This window comes from Ascaphus truei, chromosome 1, assembly GCF_040206685.1.
Source record: "Ascaphus truei isolate aAscTru1 chromosome 1, aAscTru1.hap1, whole genome shotgun sequence".
In the NCBI taxonomy this organism is placed as follows: Eukaryota; Metazoa; Chordata; class Amphibia; order Anura; family Ascaphidae; genus Ascaphus; species Ascaphus truei.
Window position 1 is genome coordinate 221,159,033 of NC_134483.1, and position 9,507 is coordinate 221,168,539.

Below are 9,507 nucleotides of genomic sequence, written 5' to 3' on the forward strand. Positions count from 1 at the left end.
GTGCCTCCATTACCCCAGCCTCCACATTACATTGCTCCTCTGCCGCTCCGTCCCTCTTGGCCCCGTTGCTGAGCGCCCCCGTGGCACTGCCTCCCTCACGTTCTGTGACACGCGCGGTGCACGCGCATAGTACCCTTACAGAGGGCGCGCGCACACGCTCCAGTTATCTGCCGTCTAGCTCCGCCCCCCGTGGCTTACAAGCCATATCTCTTAATTATTCCCCTGTCTCCTCCCCTGCTCTCTCAGACCTATCCCTGCAAACGCTCACTCAACCCTCCTGCTCCTCCTCTCTCTCCTATTGGTTCTCCTTCCTTTATAACTCCACTCTGTCCACTTACTCATTGCTCTGCATAGCTTTCCAGTGACTCCTGTGTGTGCAGTGTCTATGCCTAGCTCCCTTGTTTGTTTCAGCACTGGTTCCTGTCCCTGCCCCTGTTTGGATTTCCCTGGCTTGAATTTATACTGGTTTGGATTGACTACTCTGCTTTCTCCTGCCCTTGAACCTTGGCTTACGGACTGCACTACGCTGCTTTCTCCAACCCTTGAACATTGGCTTACGGACATCACTACGCTGCTCTCTCCTATCCCTGAACTCTGGCACACGGACATCACTATCCGATCTCTGGCACCCCGGACTCTGCAAGTATACGTTAACCCTTTCTTACCAGGCCCGGCAATGCATTACCACACTCCGGGCACGCCCTCACTGCTGTGGGTGCGTGTTATACCCTTAACCACCTCAGTACTGGGGACTGGCCAGGTCTGCGGGCATACAGGCATTACACCTAACCAACAATGCCATCATGAAAAACAAATAGAAACTAAGCAACATAAATACATTTACCATCAATCAATTAATCAATTTCCTAAACCAATTACAATCCAATCCAAATCAATTATACAATTTCCTATTCAATTCCTAAAGCCAAACCGTTGACAAAAGAATTCTAATTGAAAGTAACCACCATCATTCCAATCTAACTACCAGAAATAAGCCATTAAAAATAACCTGTAACTAAATACAAATTACATTCTTCACACCAATGTATAAATAAAGCTGCTAAATACATTAGACATACATGAAAAGAACATAAACATTAGCAAAACAATCAATTATTATCCCTGTATGTCTATCCATATAGATAGATATACATAACATACAGGGGCAATGATAGAGCATAAAAAACAATGCATTTACATCCAAAAATCACATAGAATACACCCATTCAGTGCCCGTGAATGTATGTATATCCATAGGGACATAGATACATTCAGGGGCATTAAATGGGAATGAAAAAATAAAAGACATGAATAAAAAATCAAACAAACCTGTAAAAGTAAAAATAATAAACTTTTCTTTTGTTTACTTACCATTAGATGCCCTAGATGCCCACTCACCGAAATCCATGCGACCCGGAAGCACTGGAACCAATCCAAAGGTAACCATAAAATAATAAACCCTTACAATACACAACGGTGTCTTCTTTCTTCTATTTGTAATCCTTTACGTCAGTCTTGTGGTCTTCTTTTCTTCTTTGGAGTCTTCTCCGTCTTCTTCCATCTTCTTATGCCACACCCTTCTTTTCTTCGTAGGAGGGGAGGTGTTCCCTCCTCGGCGTCTGGCTTCAAAATGAGACGACATAGGCTTTTATAGGCCTATGACGTCACATTTTGGTCAAATGTTTCCCACGGGTCTGATTTGGCCGTGAAAAACATGTGATTTGGAAAAATAAAAATAAATGATGACATTTAAAAGCAATGACGCCAGCCAATCAGAATGGCTGAGCTTCAATTGCCTTTAAGATGACATCATCAAAACAAAGATGGCCGGCGACACATGGTACGGTAGCCAATCAGAGCGTGGGAACGAAATCCCAACTCTGATTGGCTCAAGTAGACCATGTGACAGAGGCTTTGCTTCAGCCAGTCAGAGTTTGGATGGAGTTCCCACGATCTGATACACGCGCATACAAAAATGTAAAGCAAGACATTTTTCTAAGTCCAGCTTTTTTTGTGGCTACCTTGAGTTGACGTGTTTTCTTGAACGCAACTTTCGCGTACGCTAAGGTTGTGTAGCTTAGTGCATCCCGCTTAAGAGCAGAATTTCACGCAAACAGGGTAACGAACGAGCAAATTTGGACTTAGAAACATTTCCAGAAAAAAGTCACTTTTAGAACGCGAAGTGCCTCTTTGCGTGGCTTTGTGAATCGTGTTCAGCGCAACATCACGTTCTAAGAGCACTTTGCGTTCTAAAAATGACTTATCGGAGCTTAGTGCATGACCCCCAGTGTCTTTACTCACTGAGCCATTTTAACTACAAATAAAGACATACAATATATAGTGTAGTGAGGTCAATGAGAAAAGTAGAGAAGAGTAACAATCACTGCGAATCAAAGCGTGGAATGATCACCTCACACTTCCAAATAAAAGGGATAAACACCAGAAATAAAGCATTGTTTCCCATTAAGTTCCAACTTTTGTAGCAGCCATAGGTAGGAGACAAAGGAAACACAAGGGGCGTATGGAAACGATAATACCTAATACACCAAATTCAAATGTGTGTCATTTTTCCCGTTAACACTGATAATCACTGATTTTTTTTAAATGAAATACAAACACTCTACAAAAAATACACTGATTTTACGAAAACAATACAAACCGTAATCCCAAATAATGGTTATAGTCAGAGCTGTTCACTTAAAGGGAACTAACGGTTTCACTATAGCAGGTGTGGCCAACTCCCATCCTCAAGGGTCACCAACAGGTCAGGTTTTAAGAATATCCATGTAGAAACCACAAAAACAAAAAGACATATCTCAATTGCTGCTTGTGATTGTGTCCCTTTAAATGGCCTCAGCTGTCTGGGGCAGGGGAGGCTGGAGTTTTGCCAGACCTGATTGGCTGTGAGACAGTATATCACGTGACAAGCTCAGAGTCTGATCTTTAGCTTGTCCATAGTTAAGAGAATTTATTAGGATGGCAGAGTCACAGCCTGATATAGAGCAGGATGGTGATACTGGGGTACTGGGACATCCGAGGGGTGAGTCACTGTGGGGAGATAATACTACAGTATAAGTGGTTACTGGGAGGATGGGCGTAATGCTGTATGGGGGATATGGTGAGGGTGTAATATTGATGTATGGAAATAAGAGGGGTAATGTAGTTATGGGGAGGAGGGGGTAATATTGAAGTTATGGGGGTGTATGGGAAGAGGATAATATTGATTGGAATGGGGAGAGTATACTGGGAGAGGTGGATATTGCGGATTGGGTAGACAGATTGTTGGGGGGGGGGCTGGGATTGACCCGGCGGTCTTGGTACATGTTGGCACCAATGACAAAGTTAGAGAAAGATGGAGGGTCCTAAAAAATGATTACAGGGATCTAGGCCAAAAGCTTAAGGCAAGGACCTCCAAGGTAGTATTTTCTGAAATACTACCAGTGCCATGCGCTACCACAGGGAGACAGTCAGAGATCAGGGAGGTTAATGCATGGCTAAGGAAGTGGTGTAGGAAGGAGGGGTTTGGGTTTTTAGAGCACTGTGACTCCTTTTCTGAGAGGTGCCATCTATATTCTAGGGACGGATTGCACCTCAATGAAGAGGGATCTTCTGTGCTAGGAGGGAGAATGCTAAAAAGTTTGGAGGAGATTTTAAACTAGGATGGAGGGGGGAGGGGAATGAAACAAATAATGAACTAAATGGAATAGATGAGGATACAAGGTGGTATGGAGGTAGAATGGGGGCAAGTGCAAGTTTGACAAGCAGTGAGATACCCATAGTAAATAGAGATAATACTAGAAAACTTCTAAAGACTAAACCAAGTGGGAGCAGAAAGGAAGGAGCAGATAAGATAATAGTACAGGCTGAAAAAAAACTTAAATGAATGCTTGCTAATGCAAGAAGCCTGACAGATAAAATGGGGGAGCTTGAATTAATAGCTACAAGGGAGCAGTATGATATCATAGGCATTACTGAAACATGGTGGGATGAAACTCATGACTGGACAGTTAATTTAAAGGGGTATTCTCTTTTTCGGAAGGATCGAACAAATAGAAGGGGAGGTGGAGTATGTCTATATGTTAAACCAGATCTAAAACCTATTATAAGGGATGATGTCTATGAAGGGAATGATGAAAATCTAGAGACCTTGTGGATAGAAATTAGCAGTGGAGGTAAAAGTATAAAGAAAATGTTTGTGGGAATATGCTATAAACCTTCAAATATCTGTGAGATTGAGGAAGCTAAAATACATTTGCAAATTGAGAAGGCATCAAAACTGGGTCATGTTTGCATAATGGGGGATTTTAATTATCCAGACATAGACTGGGGCAATGAGATTAGCGTTACAACAAAAGGAAACAGGTTTTTGGGGGTGCTTAAAGATAATTATATGACCCAAATTATTGAGGAACCAACCAGGAGAGGGGCAGTTCTGGATTTGGTCATATCAAACAATGTAGAAGTAATAACAAATATTCAAGTCCTGGAACATTTGGGTAACGTGATCATAACATGGTCTCATTTGAAATAAATTATAAAAAAACAGATTACTTGGGTTCAACAAAGACTTTAAACTTTAGAAAGGCAGATTTTAATAAACTGAGGTCTAATCTAGTAGTAATACAATGGGATGATGTTTTTGCAGGGAAAAATGTAGAAGATAAATGTGCAGTCTTTAAAACATTGTTAGAAAAGCACACTTATCAGTGTATACCCTTGGGTAATAAGAATAAAAGAAATAAGTCAAAACCAATGTGGCTAACTAAACAGGTAGGGGAGGAAATGGACAAGAAGAGGAAGGCGTTTAGATTCTTTAAGTCAGAAGGGACAGAGACATCGTATCAGAATTATAAGGAATGTAACAAAAATTGCAAAAGGGCAATTAAATTAGCAAAAATGGATAATGAAAAAAGGATTGCAATAGAAAGTAAGGTCAACCCTAAAAAGTTCTTTAAGTACCTTAATAACAAAAAAAATGAGAAAAGAAAATATAGGACCCTTTCAGTGTGAGATGGGTAGGCAGATTATTGGAGATAAGGAAAAAGCAGAGGTATTAAACAAATTCTTTGCCTCTGTGTTTACCAGGGAAGAATCAAGTTCAATAGTAGCACCACAGGAGGAAGCCACAACCTCCATATTAATGACCAATTGGTTAACTGAGGAAGAAGTTCATAAGCGACTTGAAAAAATTTAAGTAAATAAGGCACCTGGCCCTGATGGCATACATCCAAGAGTTCTCAAGGAGTTAAGCTCAGTAATAGCAAAACCATTATATTTAATATTCAAGGACTCCATTTCCACAGGCTCAGTACCACAAGATTGGCATAAAGCAGATGTGGTGCCTATATTTAAAAGGGGAGCTAGATCACACCCGGGGAATTACAGACCTGTAAGCCTGGAAGCCTGACTTCAATAGTAGGGAAACTACTTGAAGGTTTAATACGGGATAATATTCAGGAATACCTAATGGAAAACAAAATTATTAGTAATAGTCAGCATGGATTTATGAAGGATAGATCTTGCCAAACTAACCTTATTTGTTTCTTTGAGGAGGTAAATAGGAATTTAGACCAGGGTAATGCAGTTGATGTGGTCTACTTAGATTTTTCAAAGGCTTTTGATACGGTTTCACACAAGAGGTTGGTGTACAAAATAAAGAAAATTGGACTCAGTAATAATATATGCACCTGGATTGAAAACTGGTTAAAGGACAGACAACAGAGGGTTGTCATAAATGGAACTTTTTCAGGTTGGGCTAAAGTCGTGAGTGGAGTACCTCAGGGATCGGTACTGGAACCCCTGCTTTTTAACTTGTTTATTAATGACCTTGAAGTTGGGATCGAGAGCAAAGTCTCCATCTTCGTGTAACTATGTAACTATGATATTGAAGTATGGGGGGGTAACATTGAAGGTATTTGGGGAGGATGGTGTACAGTACTATTGAAGGTACAGAGAGGGGGAAGGTAATGAAGCTATGGGAGGAAGGGGTAAAACTGAATGGTTGAGGGGCATACTGTGAGAAGGGTACTATTGAAGTTTTAGGGGGTACACTGGGAGAAGGTGGGTAATATTGAAGGTATGTGTCATATTCTCTAGCCTGCTGTACCCATGCTTGGTCACCAGGACTGCTGCCACTCTCAATGTCTTGTTCTAGCCTGCAGTATCTATACTTGTCCACCGGGTGTGCTGCTGCCTTCTGTTTCCTCTGGGTTCCTCTGTCTGTCTGTCTTCTTGTTGATCCTCTCTCTGTCTTATAGCTCTGCTTCCTGTTTGTTTCCCTTGCCTTTGTTTCAAGTCAGACACCTATTGCACATGCCTCTGATCCTGATCTGGTCCTGTACCCCTCTGTATTTGATTCTGTTCTTAGTAAAGGCCCTTGCTGGTAATCTGGCTTGTCCCTGTTTGTTCCCTGGTCTCAGTCCCTGCTCCCTGTTCTCAGCCCCTGCTCCCAGACCTGTTCCTGCCCCCCTGTCCTGTTCCAGTCTCCTCATTGCCAACCTCTGCTTGTTACCTGACTGCGCTGTCTGCCGCCTGCCTCGGACCCCTGCTTGTCACCCGACTGCACTGTCTGCCACCTGCCTCGGACCCTCTGATTGTGACCCCTACTATGCTCCTGCTGTTCCGGCCACCGAAATCCTACCTGCCACAGGAGTCTCCCGTGACAGTATGGGGGGTACACTGGGAGGAGGGTAATATTGAAGTATGTCAATAACTGGGTATTAGGGTGTTTATTCACTTATCCATTCTCTACCTCTCCTTTTTTCTCTTCATCCTGTAGCTGGCTCACTCCATCCGTCTCCTGCTAGAATACACGGGGACCCTGTATGAGGAGAAACTATATGTGACTGGGGATGGTGAGTGCATCACACGTGTGGGATAGCAGACAGTGCCATGTTTTGTGACTCCCTTAAATAACCACTCTGATCTATGCAACATTGGTATCACTGCGGCCTCCACAGGGTCACTGGAAGGGGTTAAGCAGTCTGTTTGTGGAGTATTTTCTCTCCTATTTGGTGTGGATTAGTTTATATTTCGGTGCAGTGGTAGATGTGCATAAATTCGTTCGAAAATGAACTTTAAAAAAATTCTTCAATCATCCCAATACTGGGGAGGGATCTCTGACTGTGAATACCTCTTATACTCCATTGGGAGAGTCCATTGAATTTATACCTGATTCAACTAACCCTCCTTCTTGCCCTTTAGAGACTCTCGTTCCGTGATAACTGTACACTTCGAGATATGGAAGATCTTTTGGAACAGGGTAACACCATGGATGAATCCCAGGCATTTACACTTGGGGACTGGGGATCTAAACTTAAGGAGAAATCTGTTTTTTACCCTACTTTTATAAAAGGCCCTTACCTCTCCATGTTTGAGAACTTGGTAGTTCGTGACCTCAGACTATTAGCACAGGGCTTTTCCTTTTCTCACTTGGGTCATGACAATCTGAGTAGGGATGAGCGATTGGCCATCAAGAGTTTGCAGGACAATCCTATGTTAGTTATTAAAAACGCTGACAAGGGTAGTCGGTGGTAGTTCAGAGTAGGACAGACTACTGCAAGGAAGCTTTCCGCCAACTTGAGGGGTGTGTCCTCCCACTCTGAGCTACCACGAGATCCCACAGTTGATTTTTTAAGGGAGCTTTTGGAACTAATTAATCTGGGGGCAGATACACATGTATTAAGTAAGGATGAAATGGGCTTTATAGTCAACCTCCATCCAGTGATCCCCATTTATCACCATCTCCCAAAGATCCATAAGACATTGGTCGACCCTCCTGGTCGGCCAATAGTCTCTAGTATTGGATCTTTGGGAGATGGCTTATCTCGTTATGTGAATAATTATTTACAGCCTTTCGTTAAAGCCTTACCATCCTTTATTCTGGACTCGGGGGATTTACTAACGCAATTGAAAGATGTCACATGGGATCAGGATTTCCTATGGGTAACCATGGATGTGGTCTCCTTGTATTCGATTATTCAGCACGGTTTGGGGATGACGGCTGTGCATCACTTTATAGAATGTCCAGGCAGCTCTATTGTTATGACCACATTTATCACGGAATCAATACTTTTTCTTCTCGCTCATAATTATTTTCTTTTTGAGCACCATTTTTATTTACAACTTCGGGGGACGCCAATGGGGATGAGTTTCGACCCCTCCTATGCCAACTTATTTATGGGGTGGTGGGAAAATAACTTTATTTACAGTAGCACAAATATCTATAGACACTATCATTTTTCATAAACGTTTTTTAATTGACGATCTTCTTATTATTTGGCACGGGAGCACTGACGCATTAAAAGCATTTTTTGATTATGTTAATGATAATACTTTAGACATTCAATTCACCACTAATCACAATGCACATCACATCAGCTTCCTGGACATTCTGTTTTATGTAGACATGAATCATAAAATACAATCAGATATATATATAAAAAAAAAATAATTCTAGGAATTCTTTTTTAAGAGCGGACAGCTGTCACCCCAGGTCGGTGATTTCAGGTATTCCAAAAGGTCAGTACCTCAGACTGAGGAGGAATTGCTCCACCAATGGCGATTTCGACAATCGGTCTGAGGAGCTGACCAACCGGTTCATAGAAAGAGGCGATGATCGGAAGACCCTTCAATCTACATTGCAAGAGATAACAAAAATTGACAGGAATACTTTACTCCCTTTGAAGAGATCCAGGGTAGGGGATGGGGGTCATGAAAGAAACTCTTTGGACAATAATGTAGGGACAGACAGTAACAAAGTATGTCCCTTATTCATTTCCCAATACAACAAATCTAGTCGCCAGGTGAATAGGATTATCAACAAACACTGGGAACTATTGCGTATGGATCCCATACTTCGTGAGTACACTGAGAGGGGACCAAAATTTGTCTATCGAAGAGCGAAAACGTTAGCTACATTTATCTCTCCCAGTGTTATCTCCACTCCTGTTGGTAATCCTGACTCCTTTGCAACTAGGGGATCCTTTAGATGCAATCATTGCAATATGTGTAAGTTCATGAAGCCATCTAATCATATCTTTTCCCACAGTCCACATAAACGCTACAATATTCATTGTTTCATTAACTGCAACACCACGTATGTAGTTTACCTTATCAACTGTGGCTGTGGGAAGAGATATGTTGGTAGGACGACGAGGGCCCTTAAAATCAGGATGCAGGAGCACTGTAGACTTATTAGGAAAAAAGACTTACAGCATCCTGTATCTAAACATTTTACAGAATGTGGAGAAGGGGGCATTAACAATTTTTCTTTTGTTGGTATAGAGAGGATTATTGAAAGGGAAAGAGGAGGTGATATGGTTAAAAATCTGGATTGTAGAGAATCCTATTGGATTTTCATGTTAAAAACTAGATTTCCAGATGGGTTCAATATAGATTGGAGTATTAATCATTTTCTGACATGAATTCTATCGTCTGGAAATTCCATAAGCTTTCCAAAATAGATATAGTTTTTTATTATGAAGTAATGTCTGAATTTTATGGGTA